This window comes from Mesocricetus auratus, unplaced genomic scaffold, assembly GCF_017639785.1.
Source record: "Mesocricetus auratus isolate SY011 unplaced genomic scaffold, BCM_Maur_2.0 Super-Scaffold_100027, whole genome shotgun sequence".
Lineage (NCBI taxonomy): Eukaryota > Metazoa > Chordata > Mammalia > Rodentia > Cricetidae > Mesocricetus > Mesocricetus auratus.
In genome coordinates, this window is record NW_024429208.1 from 13,815,040 (window position 1) to 13,834,110 (window position 19,071).

Genomic DNA, 19,071 nt, shown 5'->3' on the forward strand with positions numbered 1-19,071 from the left:
CCACGTATATTTAAGACTTATTTTTTCCACCTTCCTCTTACACCTATTCTGCTTCAATAGAGTCTCCTCCAAATTGCCCAACCAAGGACCACATACATTTACGTAAGACTTCTATGATCCTCTCTGCTGAGATACCGTTAAGATCCTCAGAGCGAACATCCTCCAACCCTGACTTCAATGAACAATCAATATGACTTGCTCATACACAGGCATGTCCATGATAGCCTTGGGTTGAAGAACATTGACAGACAGTCACTGGCTGCAGGTGACCTGCATCTTCAGATCCTCTAGCAGGTGGACAATCTACCAGGGTCCTCCACACCTGGGAAAACTGGATTCTTATTTCCAGACATGACTTTCTTGACATTGCAAGAAGCACAAGTGTTTCCCAGAATTTCTCACTGTCCTCCATGCTAAGGTCACAGACTGCCACCATCTGAAATGACCTTTGTCCAAACAATTTGTCACTGATTCAATGTTTGCTTTCACTTCACTGAAAACTTCTTCCGGGGGGAAGCACATGTTCAGATTATTGCTGTGACACGCACATGCAACCTAGCATTTGACGAGGTTCGGGAATTATTTTACTGAGTAAGTGATTGATATGAGATGAAAAAGATATATCCATGTGAATATTGACTGGTATTTCTATGAGCAGAATTCTAGTTAATAAATACTAGAATATGTGTAGTGTGTCCCTTTGGTCGTCAGTGGTGAGCACCTCCATGCACAATTTTCTCCTGTTAAATGGTTTTTGTTATGAAAGTAGTAAATTAATTCATGTACCAATTAAACATAGAAACAAGGTCAATATCAATTTAAAGAATGCTATCACAAATGTGTAGCAATGCCTTGGTATATATATGGTTTTTGAGTGCACTTGATCTCCTTTGAGGCATAGTTACAATATTCCTCCTGCTTTCTGTAGCTATTCCTAGTAGAAGAAGCCATAGAACTGTGTATCTGAGGTAGCTCATGGCTAGCATATCAGGGTTGAGATTCCATTTGTTCTTTTGTATTAAAAGGTTGAAACATGATCAGCACCAGCATGGAGGCTTCCTTTAGAAAAAGAATATTTAAGGGGCTAGCAAGATAGTTTAATGGGTGAAAACACTTGCCACTGAGCCTGAGAACCAACTTTGAGCTCGATAACCGGAACCCATATGGTAGAAGGAGAAGAAAAATTCCAGTAAGCTGTCTGACTTCCACATACACACACACATACATACACACACACACACACACACACACACACACACACACACACACACACACACACCAAATAAATAAATATGTCAAACAATTGTTTTACAATTTAGTTAGAAGTCAGTGGACTTATTTTTATATCAGAAAGTTGGCATTTTGTCAGCTTGAGTCCCAAGAAATCTATCTTGAAGCCTTTTTGCACCACTGACTGGTCTCTGTGTCATCAATCCCAAAACCCACCCCACATTCTCGGACAGGCTCCACAGTGGGCGCAGCACACAGGCTTTGGGGAAAACAGTATCAAGCCTATTTGTTTCATGTATATCCTAACACTGACCATTATACTGTCAGGAAAGCTACCATGAGCCATCCTGGACAGAGGACAACTGAGATGGAGACTCAACATGATAGCTGTGGTTGTGAGCTGGCTAGGTGAGGATTCAGGAGCTCATCATATACTTAATGAGAAAATGGAGGGCGGGTGAGAGAACCAAGTCCCTCGGTGAGAGAGAAGATATGGGATTCAAGTACCCTGGCTATATCAGTATACATCATTTGGGTACAACTGCTCAGATTTACAGAATTACTACTTTATGTGAAAAGACTTACATCTAAGTCATTCTATGAGAGCTTCTAAGGCGTGTGTTTACATATTTTACACAACCAATCAGTATACACCTGTTGAATACAGTTCTCATTTGCTAAATTAAGTCCTAACTTCATTAGCCTTGACACCCTTGCCATATTTTGCCAAGCATTTAATTTCCTTGGGATAAAAGAGGCTTTGAGGCTTGTCACAATAGATAACTTAATCTTGCGAGAAATATAAACATATCATCTGTAACAGAAAAATATGACTCACATCAAACCACATTGATAGAACACTTGAAACCTTCATTTAGAAGTTCAGGTTATAAAATCATTCGGGGCTATTCAATGTGTAAAAGACATTGGCACAGCTCTGAACTACATAGCTTAAGAAATTGCCAAGATGGGAAAAACTGTTTAATTCTTGCTCAGACTTTTAAGACCAGCAGTGCTATGCACACCCCATTCCATCATTATACTGAAAGGGAGGCAGTGACCATTTGCTAAAAGCTACAGGGAATAGACAAATGGATTTGATCCAGAAAAAGAACAGTGTTCAAATGGATTTGTCTTTTAAAAAAATTCAGTATAATCTTCTGCTTTGGTCTTTCTTTGGAGTAAGCCTGTGGAGTAACTGGAACCCCCAAACCCCATAAGTGGTAAAAGAAGTGGGCCTCAGGGTCTTCCTTGGTAATGAGAGATAATGATATAGGAAGGCAGAGTGGAGCCACTGGGTCTCAAGCAAGATATTTTGGGTAAAATGAGATCTTAAAGGGAAACGGGAGCGTGACTATATAATCTAGATATATATCTCCTAAGACATATGAGAAACACACATCAGAGGTATAAAATGCAGTCTGCTCACAGTAGAAAAGTTGCTTCCATTTCTTTCCAATAGATTACTGAATATGAGGTACCGCGGTTGAGTGCTGGGTACTGCTGCCTGAGTTCAGACCAGGTCAGCACCCCCCACCCACCCCACCCCTGGCTGCCACTGGTATATGATGGATGTGCTAGATCTTGCTGCTACACTGGCAGGGCTATTCTCAGCAGGTGCACTAAATAGACGTCATTACGGAAGAGCATGGTGAGACTAGACTTTGGGAAAGAAAGGAGAGAGATTGTAACTCTACCACAAATTGGCTATTTATCCTGAGGTGAGTGACCTCAAATCTGAGTTTTGCTGAGACTGCGAAATGCAAAGGTCCCTCTGGATTTGCAAGTCTGTTATTAAATATTGGACCACAGATTACACTTCTTGGCGACCAAAGAGTAAGGCAGAAATCCTGATTAAAATGACAGATTACAGAAATAGGTGTCCATGAGACTTTTAAAAATATCTTTACTGTTAGCTATCCCTCCCATCCAGCCTGCCTTCCCAGCACATTCCCCTTTTACTTTACATATCACTGTTGTAATTTTTTTAAAGCAGTGTGCGAGAGGAAGAAGCCCTGTGACAGAGTTCAAGCAGAAGGGGTTTTATTAAGGGAAATGGATCATAAAAAGGGGGAATGGGGGAAGAGACTGGCATCTGGGGATAGGAGCAGACAGAGAGAGAAGGGAACAGAAAGAGGGGGAGGGAAGGAGAGGGGAAGAGGATGAAATGGAGAGGGGGGGTGGGAGGTGGACGGGTCCCTTTTAAAAGGGAACAAAGTGACTGGGCACAGGTGGCAGCCGCTGAGGATGTATCCTGTCAGACCTCCAAAGGAAGGCCAGTACTTATGCCTGGATACTAACAACCAGGCATTCTATCTCCCTTTCCCTGGATCCTCCTCCTGTGGCTCCTGACCTCTGTGACTACAGATCTGATCCACAAATGAAAACATGCGAAGTTTGTCTTTCTGTGTCTGGGTTACCTCACTCATGATGATTATTCCCAGATGCATCCATTGACCTGTAATTCCATAATTTCATTTTTCTTTACAAGTGGAAAACAACTGCCACCATCATCCAGATCAGAAACCTGTGACTAGACAGGTCACAGATCCTATTAAATGCACATAATATTAAACTGTTGTCTTATGACTTATCCTGATACTTATAGATTAGTATATCTCTCAACATTCATAGAGAAGCTATTTTATTTGCAGTAGATGTCAATTAACACAGAATCTCAGACCCAGTAAAGATGCACCAAGTAAGAGATTACAGGATTCTCAACCCTAAAAGTAACATCTGTTTCACACCCCCTCCTCTCAAGCCCAACGGAAGAGCCCTACTACTTTTACCCAACTAAAGGTTACAAGAACCAGGGACAGTGGTTGACTACAAGGAAACAATGTTTTCTGAACATGGCATGATATGAATTTGTAGCAATTGAAACAGCATTCTCAAGACCTACAGAGGCTCAGGACAGACAAATCTTACAGTATATAGCACAGAGTTCCACCTCTAGCTAAGGAGCTATTGACAGTGAGCAGCTTCTATGATGAGAGTCAGTTTCTTTTTTTTTTCTGCTTCAGAGAGACAGCTCATTTTATCATCACGGGGCTAAGGTATATAAGGGCTATTAGGGTTACAGGAAAGAAGGGCTGATTGGTCATAACACAGCACCTAATTGCCATACAGGCAGGAGAAAAGAGTGAGCCTTAGATGCAGAATCATACAGCATTTGCAGGGAGTCCTGTGTAGAGTCGTCCTGCAAATAAGGTCCAGCATCTGAACTTAGAGACAATCTCCAATTAAGAATAGACAGAGAAGAGGAAGCCCTGCTGAGAAAGGGAATCCTCCATTTTGTGCTGAGTTTAGAGAGCTATCTGGACATGGTAGTCTGTAACGCTAAAAGTGCAGTTCTCCAACATCCACACCCCCTGTTGTATTTTAAAATGGAGAGGTGTCATCATAGGCTTCGGAGCCTTATAACCTGCATGGGGGGGCAGTCTAGGGTCTGATACTGAACCATAACCATAACCTGGTTGGTGGTAGTTCTACCAATGGAGGAAATCTGTCATCAGAGAAATTGTATAAGGCAGGAAGCAAGCACTGGAATAAAACACAACATAACTAAGGGGGGGGCTACAATGGGTAGGAACCAAGAGAACAAGGAGTTATTGAACCAACCTAATTGTTCAATGGGTTGGAATCTCAAAGGCACAGCCCTTGGTGGGTGGAGTGTGCCCCATTAGAAACCTACACCTCCAAGAAAATCTGGGCAACATAAACTGTATGTGATTCATCTAAAAATTATTTAAAAAGAGAGGACACCAAGTTGGCTGGGTAGTTTTATTAGTCAGGGTTCTCTAGAGGAACAGAACTGCAAGAATGAATATATTATATATATATATATATATATTTTTACAAATTTTGTATATATTAAAAGGGGATATATTATAGTGGATTACTATGGTCTGATTAGTCGGACAGTGGCTGTCTCCTGACAGAAAGTTCAAGAAGCCAATAGTTTTTCAGTCCACGGAGTTGAATGTCTCAGTTGGTCTTCAGAACACATTGAAATCCCAGAGAACTAGATCCTACTACCAGTGAAGGAATGCCTCAGTTGCCATCTCAAGTGAGAGTAAGCAGATGAAAGCAAAAGCTTCCTTCTTCTCTGTCACTTTATAGAGGTTGCAAACAAAAGTTGTGGCCCATTTATGGGATGGGCCTTCTGACCTCAAAAGATTCAATCAAGAAAAGTCTCTTCCAAGTGTGCCCCGCTGCTTTGGTTTTAGAGAATTTAGATATACTCAAATTAATAACCAAGATTAGTCATCAGAATTCCACCACGTGTCAACTCCATACACAATCATGTCTCTTTATATCATGCTTAATTTCCAAATGAAAAAATTTATCAGGTCACAATCACAGCTAATATGATATAACTATCACATACAATCCAAAGTGTGTTCTATTTTTAATTTCCAAGTGATTTGTACAGTGGGTAAGGATCTAGGAGGAATGGCGAGGTGGTGAATATGATCAAAACGTATTGTACGAAATTGTCAAAGAACCAATAAAAGAGGAAAAATAAAACTGGAGACTAATTTTTTTAGTAGACATCACATTCCCTTTTTTCTATTAAATAGATTGTCAGAGGAGAGAGTTGAAGGAAGGATGAACATACCGACTCACAATTTGATATAACAAAGCTGCCTTGTGGCAAATGATTTAATTGTCAGTGGAGCTGTCTGACAGGCTGAGGAGAAGAATAATGAAAGCCCTCTGGTTCCAAAATTCCATCATCTCAAAAGATGGGATTTTCAGTGTGCAGTGAATTGAGCCTGGCCCCATTTACAATTCAACAAGGCTGCAAGGGCTGGTCTATCAAAGATAGCCTCTCTGCTGGTATCCACACAGCACAGAGGCAGAGACAAGCATCCAGCCCAGAACAAACATGAACCCTTGGTTTAGATGGTCAAGTGGGATATCTTTTGTCTGACTGTCCTTTGTAGAAGACAACTGTTGGTTTCTTTCTCTCTGGTTAATTCTTCCCTTCTCCCAATCCATTGGCTCACCTTCCTTAGTTAAAGTGATCCCCCTGCTGCTGTCTGGCATTCATTTAAGCAAAGTGATTCTAAGCCCATATTTTGGTTTCACAACATACTCCCGTGTCTCCTCATTTTCCTGCCAATATTATTTTTATCTAGATCTGTTTAACTGTTCATCTGTGGCAATAACAGTAGGGCTATGATTTTTGGTTCAGTACTTGGGTAGGTCCCATGCACCTAGAGTACCTATCGTAATAGATACCATGTGTATTTACATGCCTGTGCACACACACCTTTCTGCCTACAAGAGAAACAAGAGGAGGGAGAAGGAAGAGAGGGAGAATGACCTAGAGATGCAGAAAAAGACAGTAGTGTGTGGCTTTAAGATAAGATAAATCTAAGGTCCAATCAGTAACACTGAAGTAGTTCTTCCTATACAGCTGTGGACCATTTAACATCGAGCCTTTTAAATGTCATGTCAATAGCTATGCAACCTCAGGCTTTAGCCCACTTTAAATGGCAACTTCTATTTAATGGAGTCCTAGTCATCCCACGTGTAAGGTTATACAATTAGGATATAATAAATTTGGGAGAAACCTCTACATACAAGTTATTTATTTCAAATATTGTGCTTGCCATTGCAGAAAGTTAGGCACAAAAAATAGTCTGTCTTCCTATGTCCACAATAAAATCAAATGACAACAATTACATTTTCAAAGAATTTCTAATGGCACAGAAGATACTCACATCATTTGAAATGAAATTAACAATTTAGGTAAAAATTATAAGGAAGATATGCAATGGGAGGTGGCATATCCCAACACTCTGGGGGTGGACGTAGGAGGATGAGGAGTTCAACAACAGCTTCAGCTATATAGTGAGCTCAAGGTCAGCCTCTGCTAATGAGACTCTATCTCATGAAAACAGAAAGAACTGCATGACTGGAAAGCCCATTCCAGCAGGGGTGACAAGTCACAAAAGTTGCATTCCTATCTCATTAGAGTTAGAATTAGATTTGTGTTACATACCATCCATCCTGGATATATTTTAAAGACAGTGAGTTTATTGGTTTTCCTTAACTGATGATAGATTAAGGATAGTTCATAGGCACATGGGTAACTTCATTGCAACCCCCACTGGAGAGAATACACCCACCATGGATGTTGGCTTCCCTCTAGTCACATATAGAGTGTTGTCACCTCCCAGTCTTCCTCAGCCTATACACCCTGGTCCTTCCCAAGACCACAAAGCCACATGCATTTAACACAGAATTCCATACAAGTGACTTGGAGGAGTGGCTGAATACTCATGAGAAAATCCCATGATCCTCCCCACCCCAGCCTTCTATAAGGGAATGTCAATACTCAATAAACCTAGCTGGGATGATTTCATGTAAGCAGACAGATCTGGTTTAATGAAGAGGGTAGTTATCCATGGGAAGATAGTGCTACAGCAACAGGATAGAGTGGAAAACCAACACACCGCACTTTAAAAGCCATCTCCCATGGAATAATGATTCTTAGTACCACTACCTATCTGAGTCAAACATACCTATCTTCTAGGACCAGAGTTCTCCTTTCAAAGGAACTTGAGACTTAGTTAGAAGTTAATTATCAAATAACTAAAAGTGAACTTAATACAGTTAATTTTTTATTGTCATACCTACTTGGGGAAAATAAAGATCTCTGTCAAAGACAAAATTTTAAAATCGCTCTTTGGCATTTTAACCACTAATGGTGAACTTATGGCACTGTAAACAAGTGAGTTTCCATGGAGCCAGGAAGAGTCTTAATTTGACTACTCATTGTGTCTAGAGTCTCAGTGAAGAACCCCCTAGAAAGCAATAGGAAGAAAAGGCAGCTTCATCACTGACAACTAAAGAACCAATCTGGAAGCAAGATGGGATTGTTCTCTGAGTTTCAAGTCTCCTTCAGGAACACTGCCAAACATGCTGTAACCTGTTGTTCATAAGATATGTCCACAGTCTAGTGGAGGAGAAATATGAAATCCTTTTTTCTTTTTTCTCAATATATGTTTTTATTTAAATTAGAAACATGAATGCTTCACATATCAGTGAAATATGAAATCTTGATTTTGGTCTCCAATACAGAACATCCATGAACTCTGTTCTGTAATAAACTCAATAGATGTCCCAGGTATTCTGTTAACTGTTAGCTTATTCTCATTAGTTTCCCATATTTGGTAACTGTATTGAGGCAGTGCTTGTGCATAAAACAAATAAAACACATAGCTAGCAAACATATCAGGTATAGATGTCCCTAATCATTATATCTTCATGAAGGATTGAGCTATTTTATGTTAGACAATATCTTTGTGTATCACTTGAGACAAGTTTGAGTTCAAGTCTGTTTTATATCACATATGACATACAATCACATAACAAGAACTGAATTTTGCTAACATCTTGAACTTGGATTTTCCAACGCCCAGGCCTGTGAGAAAATACATGTATAGCTTAAGACACCCAATGGATCTTTGGTTTTGTATTATATATGGTAATTCGAGAAGGGTAACATAATGCTTAAAAATGGTTAGTAAATATTAGAGTCTTATAGACAGTATGTACCTCCAAGGCAGAAGAAGAAGCAACCCAGCATGTCAGCATCCAGAGGCTCTACTCAATCCATTACCTGACTGTTGGTTTAAATGGTTAAGTGTCTAGCATGCATCATACTAATTAAGATAGATGTGGCCTTGGCTGTAATGATCTTACAGAGCAATGAGATACAAAGAGTTTGCCATTAAAATGAAATGTGGAGTTAAAAGAGAGGGTCAATACATACAAATGGAGTTCCTGATCTTGACCTGAGAGTGATAGCAATTAATGACTAATAGCACAAAGGCAAGAGATAAGGGTTGTTAAAGTGAATGCAAAGACTCCAGAATCTGGAAGGTCATGGCCTGGGTTCATAGGAAAGAAGGAGAGAAAGAGAGATTGGGTCAAGCATTAGTCTCAGGAGAAATGCAGGGACTGGCTTAGGAGATGATTTCTAAACATGCACAGGAGTTTGGACTTCAATGTGAATGGGCAGGAAGCTGTAAGACAAGCTTTTCAGAAAAGGGGTAAATATCAGATGTTGGCCTTTTGCTGGAAAGACCCACTTGGTTAAGGTGGCAAAAGTCTCCTCAAGTCACCAACATGAATGATGAAGAAACTGAATGAGGTAGTAAAGAGACAGGGAAGGATTTCAGCAGACTGAGGAAGACAAGCCTGGAAGAGGAGAGGGACTGGATGATTCCTTGAACTCTCAAGATGTCACCAGCCACCCATGTAGACAGAGAAGAGAGGAAGAAGGGTTGTGATGCCTGGGAAACAATGGCTTTGACTTGCGCTTAAGACCATTGAGTCCATATGGCAGCAAAGCAGTGAGACAGCACCTCCCGTTCAGAGGCAACTAGGTGCCACTGCTCTGTGGCTCATGCTACACTGCCTGTGCACACGGTCGGGAAGGAGGCCTGCTTCCAACATCCTCACGATTATTGTGACCCTTAGGAAATGCAGAGGTAAAAAAAAAAAGAATCACTGGAGTATTGACTCATGCTTTTACAAAACTACAAAATTAGTCCAACTTCAAAGAGTCTGAAAGGCTTCCTTAAAAGTGGAAAAGGGTGAGAAACCTCTCTTGCAACACACTTTACTGTGGAAAACCACAACCAATTATAATGCAGAGTCATGGAGTCCTATTCCAATGAATAATAAATACACTGGCAAAACACTTCCGCACCTAAAGCTCAGGCATCATTGTAGATGAGGAGGGGAGAAAAACTGGAAGAGTCAGACAATCAGGGAGTTGGCTGTGTGAAGGTATCCTAGGAACACCAGAAACTCTACCCATAAAGTCTCAACAACATGACTACCCAAAGAGGAGCTGAAAAAGAATGGCACCAATGAACATGTCTAACTGGACAGGGAAAATCCCATGAGGCCTCAACCCTACACAAGAACTACAGGCAACTGAGCAAAGCTGGGAGAAGGAGAGGTGGTCCTCCCCAGGGAAGAGCACATAAATCGGTTGTCTTTTGTCAAATGGTCAGCCCTGAAAACATGAATTCAAGTAGCATATAAAGACTGAACTTGTTATATTTAGAAATATGTACTCATGTATATATATATATATATATGCAATAACAATTAGCAAAAAGTTGAGGCCATGAATTTGAAGAGCAGGGATGAGCATATGGAAGGTTTTCAAGGGATGGTCAGGAAAGGCAAGATGTTACAATTATATTATAATCTCAAAATTTTTAAGAAGAGATAGAAAACAAGTCTATTATTCTTGAGATGAGGTGTTTGGTATATCCATAAATGTCAACCTAATTTGTCATGCTTTCCCTTTCAATTTGTTTCAGAGCCTGACCTATCAAACTAATGAGATATTAGGCTTTGAAAGATGCTGTGGTTCTTGAGCTTGAAGAGGGGTTCATATAGGCTCATTTTAATTATATAGCTTACTTTTTATGAGAATTTCTATGAACTATATATATTGAGAGACTTCTGTGAGCCAGTAGAACAGTTCTGGGGATAATCAGAGACTTCACACAAGCAGGAGAACATTTGAACTTTGACTTGAAATTTAAGTTGTTGATTCTGACAGCTAGGTGATGTAGAGTTCTGAGTTCATGAGCTGGTGACTGCTATCATAGTTTTGCTATAAGATAATTTGAAAAGGCTTTCCTGATGGTAACATGCTAGTATTATTATGCCTTAATAATATTCAAAATATATCCATCTCCCATTAACATTTAATATTGTTTTAGTTGTATGCTATTCAATATTTTGGACATAAACTATCCTCCTGACAAATTTGACCATTGGCTGCAGGAAGAGCTTACCACCAAGGCATAAATGTTACTGTACTACAAGTACCCATACAGAGATGCAATAAGAAAACTCAACAGGGAGGGCAATTAAAGGAGGTATAAAATTTGAAAATGTTTATTCTCCCCTTCAGTGCTCATGAGAGCACTAAGTCGCAATAAAGCTGTATTCGATTCTCCTATGCCCCAGATAACTGCAATTCCTTTATTTTACAACCATGTGCAAGATCTTGAAAGCAATTCTACTATGGCCACTGTTTACGGTGGTACTGAAGGAAAAAGGAAGAGATCACTTTTCCATATGCATCATACAACTGAATGATTCGGGATTCTATAAAGTATTAGTACAAGCAAAGGTCAGGATTCTCATGTAAGAGCCACACCTGGGCACGGATGGACACAGTACAGAGAAAACTATTGTATGAAGAAGAGCAGGATGCTATCCCTGGGACAGCTGGGTGATATACCTGAAGCTTGTCTAGGAGGTGTGGACTCCTGGAATTCTTCCACAAACTCTTAGATCTCAAATCAGACTGGACCAGCCCATCCTTGTCATAGAGGAAAATGGAAGGGGTCTCAAGTTTCTTAGCTTCATGACTCCTCACTAAATCTTCCAGGACACAGAAAACCCATGTTGTGGGAAAAATAATTTACTATAATAGAATTAGGGAGATTTTTATTTTGGTCATCCATCTGACTTCTTTAAATTTTATAGAATAAGTGTATGATTCTTCCATAAGTAGAAAATATTAATTCACTTAAGGTTATCTCTTTCACATTGAATACCTCCATATTTCAAAATCATCCACAAGTATTTTTCAGGATATTTTAATGTTAATAAATTCCTAAGAAAATATACTTCACTTGTTTCTGATTATTCATTTTATTTATTGGTTTTCCATTATTCCATTGTACTTGTGAGATTATAATTACATCATTCCTCCTCCCCTTGTCTCCCTCCAAATCCTTCTATATAATCCTCCCTACTGCTCTTCTCCAAATTCATGACCTCTCTTTTAGTTTATTATTATTGCATTCACATAACACACACAAACACACACACTATATATATAAAATATATCCATATATGTGTATACATATGAATATGATTTATAATCTGCTCAGTCTGTATATTTTCAAGGCTTACCACTTAGTATTGGATATACAATTGGGATGCTCTCCCCTGATGAAGGGTATTTCTCACACACTCAGCATTTCTTATTTATCTGTAGCTCTCTGTGTAGAGCTGACATCTTCTAGGATTTCCTCTCAAGCCAGTTTGACATGTCTGTTGTTGTCGTTATTCAGTTCGTGTTTTGGATAGTCCTGCTGTAAGACTTTATGGGGGTAGCTTCTGACATTGCTGGAAGATACAATCTTAGAGGGAAGTCCCTGATCTTCTGGTTCTTACATTCCTCACCTCCCCCATTCTTCTGCAATATTCTCCAAGCCTTATGTGCAGGAATGCATTAGAGATGTATCCATTGGGACTAGGCTCCACAACTCTGCATTAGGTTTGGTTGTGGTTTGCTCTAATGGTCTCTATCTGTTGCAAAGAGAAGTTTTCTTGACAAGGGGTGAAGACTATACTTATCTGTAAGTGCAAAGAAAAATATTTAGAGAGCAGTTAAGGATTGTGATGTTTTTAGTATATTGGTGGTTGAAGGCTTTCCTCTAAGAGTCATGACTTCACTAGCCCTGAGTAGTTAGTTGGCTAGTTTCCCAGTACTAGGCATGGTTTCCCTCCTGTTGAACAGGTCTAATGAGAGAGCTGTTGGTTACTGCCAAGGTATGGGTGCCTCTGCTGAACCCTTATGGTTATTCCGCCATTTCAGTCACTGATCTGGGAAGAATTGTTTGTTGCACCCTTCCTTTGAGAACCTGCATGGTAACTTTGGGTAACAAACAACTACTCCTCATAGAGAAGGAATTCAGGTCAGTTTCATCTCAGGAGCCCCTGGGTCCTATGTCGGAAATGCATGGTATCTTCAGCAATAGGATCTAACCTACCATTTCTTGGCCTGGGAACCAAGGGCGGTAACAATAGCTTGAAATATTTTGGGAGTCTCATGAACCACCCTAAATAACTCAAAATAGAGCTTCTTATGCCTGGTAGTGGTGTTCGGGTTTTAGTTTTGCTTTTGTTGTTGCTGCTGTTTGTTTGTTTTTTAGGTGCTCTTTGGCTCTTGGAGGGAGTATTGTCAGATGAGAAAATTTCCTGCAAACTATATGTGTATTTATACACAGACTTACATGGATTATAAGGTTTTTGTGCAAATAGTAAATAATATGATTTCATATAATTTTATTTTATATTTGTATTATTTAATTTATATTAAATTTTATTAATATTTTGTTAATTTCTTATTACAATTTATTATAATATGGAATATAATTCCACATAATTAGCCTTGCATACTAATCACTCTAACATCCCACCTTCATACAACTTGTCTATCCTCTCTTACTCCCTCAAATTTCTCTCAGATTCATTTTCTTTATTGACCCACCAAGATTAACCAGGGCCATATACATGACCGTGGGTTTGGAGCTATCTGTTAGAGTCAGGTAGGCTCAGCAGAAAGAACACAGCTAAAGACAGTGATCCTCCTTTCCCAGACTCTATCCACAGCCTGTATTTCAGAGGTTACAAGACAGGTCCTGTGAGTCCTCTGCCCCTTCCCTGACTGTTAATAGGCCAGTCTTGTGTGGGCCCCAAGCAGGTATGCACAGTTAGTGTGAGCTATCATAGTAGCTTTACTAAGTCTGGATTTTGCAGGAGCAGCAGTGGCATTTTGAAGCCCTTCACCCTATCTTCAGGCCCTTAAATTTCAAATTGTACTCTAGACAAAGTTGACCATCTCTAATAGAGGTGAAATTAAAAGTACTTCGGAAGCATTAGTAGTATCATCTTCTACCCGAGGAAAAATGTCACACAAAATAAATTCATCTATATCATCATAGAATTTCTGAAACAAGAACTCTCAATGAGATTTAACATTCTGAAATTTTATTGTGCTCTAACATATGATAAATTTTCTTGATTTATAGAGCCCCGCCAAGCTCTGCCATAAAAAAGTTACTAGACAATAATTTGACTACTGAATAGTACAAATGATCTATTTTCAGAAGGTCTGTGGAAACCGAATGGCAATAGCACAGTTTGTACATTCCTAATACAAAATATTGAAATCTAAAATCATATTGAATTCATGATTGACATGTGAGTCATCTGAAACACAGCTTTTCAGAATCATCTCATTTAATTTCTCCTGCAATCATTTGGACAGATTATTAGTCTCCTTCCCATGTCACAAATGTGGAAACTGAGGCTTGGGGGAAAGAATAACTTGTTCAAAGTTTAAAGGATTTCAACCAACCCTGTATATCCTTGACCCTGGTATCTAAGCCATTGCTCATAGTCAAGTTTATAAGAGATGTTGATGAATCAAACCCAGGCTTTCTTTGCCGTTGACTGTGATAAAAATGCAATCATAACTGAATTGGTAAGATTCAATAACTAGTTAATAGGTCTAACATTCAGATGTTAAGAAGTTCAGCAATATATATTTGCCCCACATTTGATTATATAGTGTTCCCTGTATGTACATGGGTGTACTATGAGAAGCCGATAAGTGTCCACATCCCTGTGAAAACTGTCCCTCTCTCCATCCGTTACCAGTGGCTCCTTCTCTTTTGAGAGTGCTAATTATGTTGGGTGAGGCTCCCCCAATTTCCTCTTGAACTTTTTCTCCTCTTTAACAAGCCTTTCTCCAAACACAGTCATTATCTAAGGTATGGGGCACCAGGGAGTAGCACATGAGTGCTGAGGCACAAAATGTAGCCTATGATGTTGAGATACCATAAATAGCCATTATAAGTTTCATGGAGGAATGACCCTGTGCATCATAATGATGACTTTGATTAATGAATTCATCTTCCTGAAAACCAACAATCTTGAACATGGTTCTCTCTCCTGTGGATCCTTTTACTGCTGCCCTTAACACACACTCGTCTTCATATCTGTACAGGTTCTCATTCTAGCCTCTATGATGGGAAGGCAAATGAAGTTTCAAAGTCATATGCAAGCTCCCCAGCTTCCAGGTGTGACCTCCTTTCCACCCAACTATCTCTAGTTGCACAGGGAAATCTCCATTTTCTGTCAACGCATCTGTATGTGTCCATAAGCAACCATCCAATTTTCAGTCCAGTTATGAATTCCAAATTTTAATCTCTTTTAAAAGATCCCAGAAATGTAAACACAAAAATAACAATTGAAGCTTCAAAGCAAAATTTAAACACTCCTAGATGCTTTTGAATTTCCTTCTTTTCAGAGAGAAAATCATGAGGTTCTAGGGAAACTTTGATTACACAACTGCCTTGAACATGAGTCCTTTAGAGCCAATCCTTGGACTTAGGAAATATTTCAAGTATTTTAGTCCTGAAAGCAAAAATTTTCTTATCCAAGTTTTTATTTTCTGGTGTTCTGTACAAATTAAATGAAAATAAGGTAACAGAGTTTTGTCCAGACCTTAATACTAATTGTAAGCATTAATAGTCAATGTCCATATATCATATTTTATATTCCATGTAATATTCAAAGTATTTATTGACATTAAACCATCTAAAACTCCCAAAAGACATGTGAGTAACTGCCAATCTCCTTTTAAAAAGGAGGAAACTAAGATTCAGATTAACTAAAACGCCTGCCCAAGTTCATGGAGCTAAAGAACACAGAAGCAAAAACCTTCCCTCCTCCAAAGTCGCCTATCTCCCAGTCTTCTGCTTATCCCGATGGGACCTGCTGTGAAATTCACTTCCCTTAGCATGCTCTCAATATCCCCTGTTATTAATGTGACATCAATCACGGGATGACCCATGAATTTTCAGGAAGCATTTTAGGAAAATAGAGACTATGGCTGTCAAGGTTTTGATGCAGGTATTTTTAATATTTTTATTTCAAATTATATATCTACGTGTATGTCTGTGTACACAATGTAAGTGCCAAGGAGGCCGAGGTACTGGATGCCCTGGAATTGGAGTTACAGGTTGTTGTGGTCCACCCAATGTGGGTAAGAAAGCTAACATGAATCTTTTGCCAGAGCAGTCTACACACAATCATCTCTCTCATCCCCAATGCTCTTTTTATTTTTTTTTAACAAATCTTGATTTTGGAAACTTTTAGACTCATTTTTAAAATATGCAAAAACACCTACATGTTTCCAACTTTCTCAACAACAACAAACACAAAACTATCAGTGATTTGAAATAAGCTGTCATCTTACTTACAGGTGAAAGCTAAAAATAGTTCCAGTTTACATGGATGTCTTAAAAGCAGAAAATAATTCCAGTTTACATGGATGTCTTAAAAGCAGAAGAGCCTGTCTCCTGGTGGTGGGGAGAGGGGGAGGCTAATCAACCCAAACATCTCTGAGCTGCTAGACCACTAGGAGGAGCTGGGGCTGCAGAACCAGACCCGAGAGTGCATCATCGCCACCAAAGATGAAAACCTGAAATGCAGCTGTGAAAAAAAGTTTCAACAATGGTCTGGTATTTATAGTGCTTCAGAGACCAGAGGCCTTGAGCCAGACCCATGGCTCTTGGCAATGAGTATTTGCATATAGAACTGTGTAGACAAAAATAAAATATATACTGAGTGACACACTGCAGCTTCCAATGCCATTGCAACAGATGAATTTGCAACAGAGGAGGGAGAAAGGTGGAGGGGTGGGAAGGATGGAATAGATGGTGCATGAATGGTAGAGAGAGGCTGGACCGTGTAGGTGTCTGAGGCCTGAGCTACTATCGAGTGACCATGTTGATGTGCAAGGCCTGTGCTGGCACTCTCGGCCATGTCTGAGTCCATGGTCCTGCTGCAGCTGGGGGCCCTGTGGGCATGTTGATGTCCATAGTCTGTGTGACCACCAAAGGCCACCCGGATGTCTTCAGTCTGTGCTGCACCTGAAGCCATGTTGGTGTCCATGGCCCATATTGCCACCTGAGACTATGCTGAAGTCCAGGGCATGTGCTGACACCACAGGTGGGTAGATGTCCGTGGCCCATGCTGTCAACTGACACCATGTGGAAGTCTATGATCTGTGCTCCTGCTGACTCCAAAGGATAGGAAAGCCCCTTCTGTAGTGCTAAACATGATGGCAGACTGACAGCCGAAACAGACATAGAAAGCTTCTGTGACAACTCCCACCTCGATTTCCACTCCAAAACAAGTAATGGCCTTCACTGAAAGCCATTAAAGAGAACTCTTAAGAAATGTGATAAGGATGGAGAAGTCGAGCTCTCCACAATAAGATGGCTACTGACAGGGATGGGGGTGGGGAAAGTTATCCATGCTCCAGACACTATATGGAAATCACAAATTAGACTTGAATTTTTTTAAATCCTTTTTTGTGGGGAGAGGCCACAAAAGTGGGGGAATGGACCTGGGAGGACTGGGAGGTGAGGGTGATCAGGGTGTATTATGTGAAACTCCCAAATAACACAAATATTATGTTTAAAGAAAAGCAGGGGCAATAAAGTATGAAGGAGAAGAAAAGAGAATAGAGAAAATGATGGTAAGGCATAAAAATGTTTTGGTTTCTGAGAAGCGTTGCATTTGTGCTCAAAAATTGCCAAAGCAATAGGAATATTCCATCTTCACAAACAAGGAGAGCAGCGATAATACCCAGGGACTATTGTGCATCACATTCAAAACTATAACAACATGAATCTCTGTCACATAATGTTAATGCAGATAAATAAAGCCTCGAGCCATTAAAATTTGTTGTTTTGTGCATGAATTAATCTATAAGTAAGCCACTATTTTTCTGTGAATTTTCCAAGTTCTTAGAGATATGATTTCACAAGTCATTGGCACATAATTTTGCTGAATTTTGTTGAAACTTAACATTGGCTAAGAAGACACCTTGGAGAGCCTATACTGTAGTGAGCATTCGTGGATGAGATACATGTCAACAAGGACAATCTTTTTTTTTTTTCAATTTACAGACAAACATCATCTAAACAAGTCTCCACTCAATTCCTGTCACTTATAAAGAAGGTTTTTGCCTGCTTATTAGAAAGTTAAAGAATAGAAGACCAATCAAAAATCCGTCAATTCCTGGTCGATGATGATGATGATGATGATGATGATGATGGTGATGGTGGTGATGATGATGATGGTGATGGTGATGATGATTTGATTTGCTTCAGAGGGATGGGAGGAGAGCCCCAGAGATACTCAGGAAGACAGATGAAGGGTGGAAAGTGATCAGAGCAAGCGCTATCAGGGCAAGACCTAGACAAATCCTAGCAAAGACAGAGGTCGCCACCTAGAGGTGGCAGGGGTGCACTGTCGCTTATTTGCAGAAAATTTGTAATAGAGGCATTTTGTAAGCATTTCAGTGAGGAATTGATCATTGAGCAGCTGGCAGCCTGCCCAGCTCTGCAAACTGGCATGAACTCTTACCCTGCTCAGATGCATTTTAACATCGTGTGAGGGCCTTAACCAAACACTCCTCAGAATATCCACCTTTACTTCCTTCTGGTGGACTTCCTAACGCAGTTGAGTGAAAGCTCCAGATGCCCCAAGGCAAAGCTACACACTATTAAGGTGCTCACTTATGCACTGAAATGTGCATCTCTAACACGAGAATATCTGAGTTGCTTAACAGAAAATACCGGGGATTCCAGTTCAAATCCAACCTGTGGCTTCTCCAATTACCTTCCTTTCAAAAACCTGTTTGCTCACATTAAAAGATGAAGGTGACCACAGCATCCGGCTCAGGGCCAGTGTGCCGCTCTCACCACTGCAGCTGCCTAATGCATGCTTGATGGCTGGTTGCTTCCAATTCGTTTGATCCTCCCAGCCACAAGTTTCTAACAGCTCAGAGAATTTGTCTAAACCATTGCACATGGGTTCTACCCAGGTCTTTTAAACCTCTATGGCCATTAGCTGAACAAGTCTATCTGCATAAACTTGGAATTTCCACTCATTTCCCACCCCCCTCACTGGCTA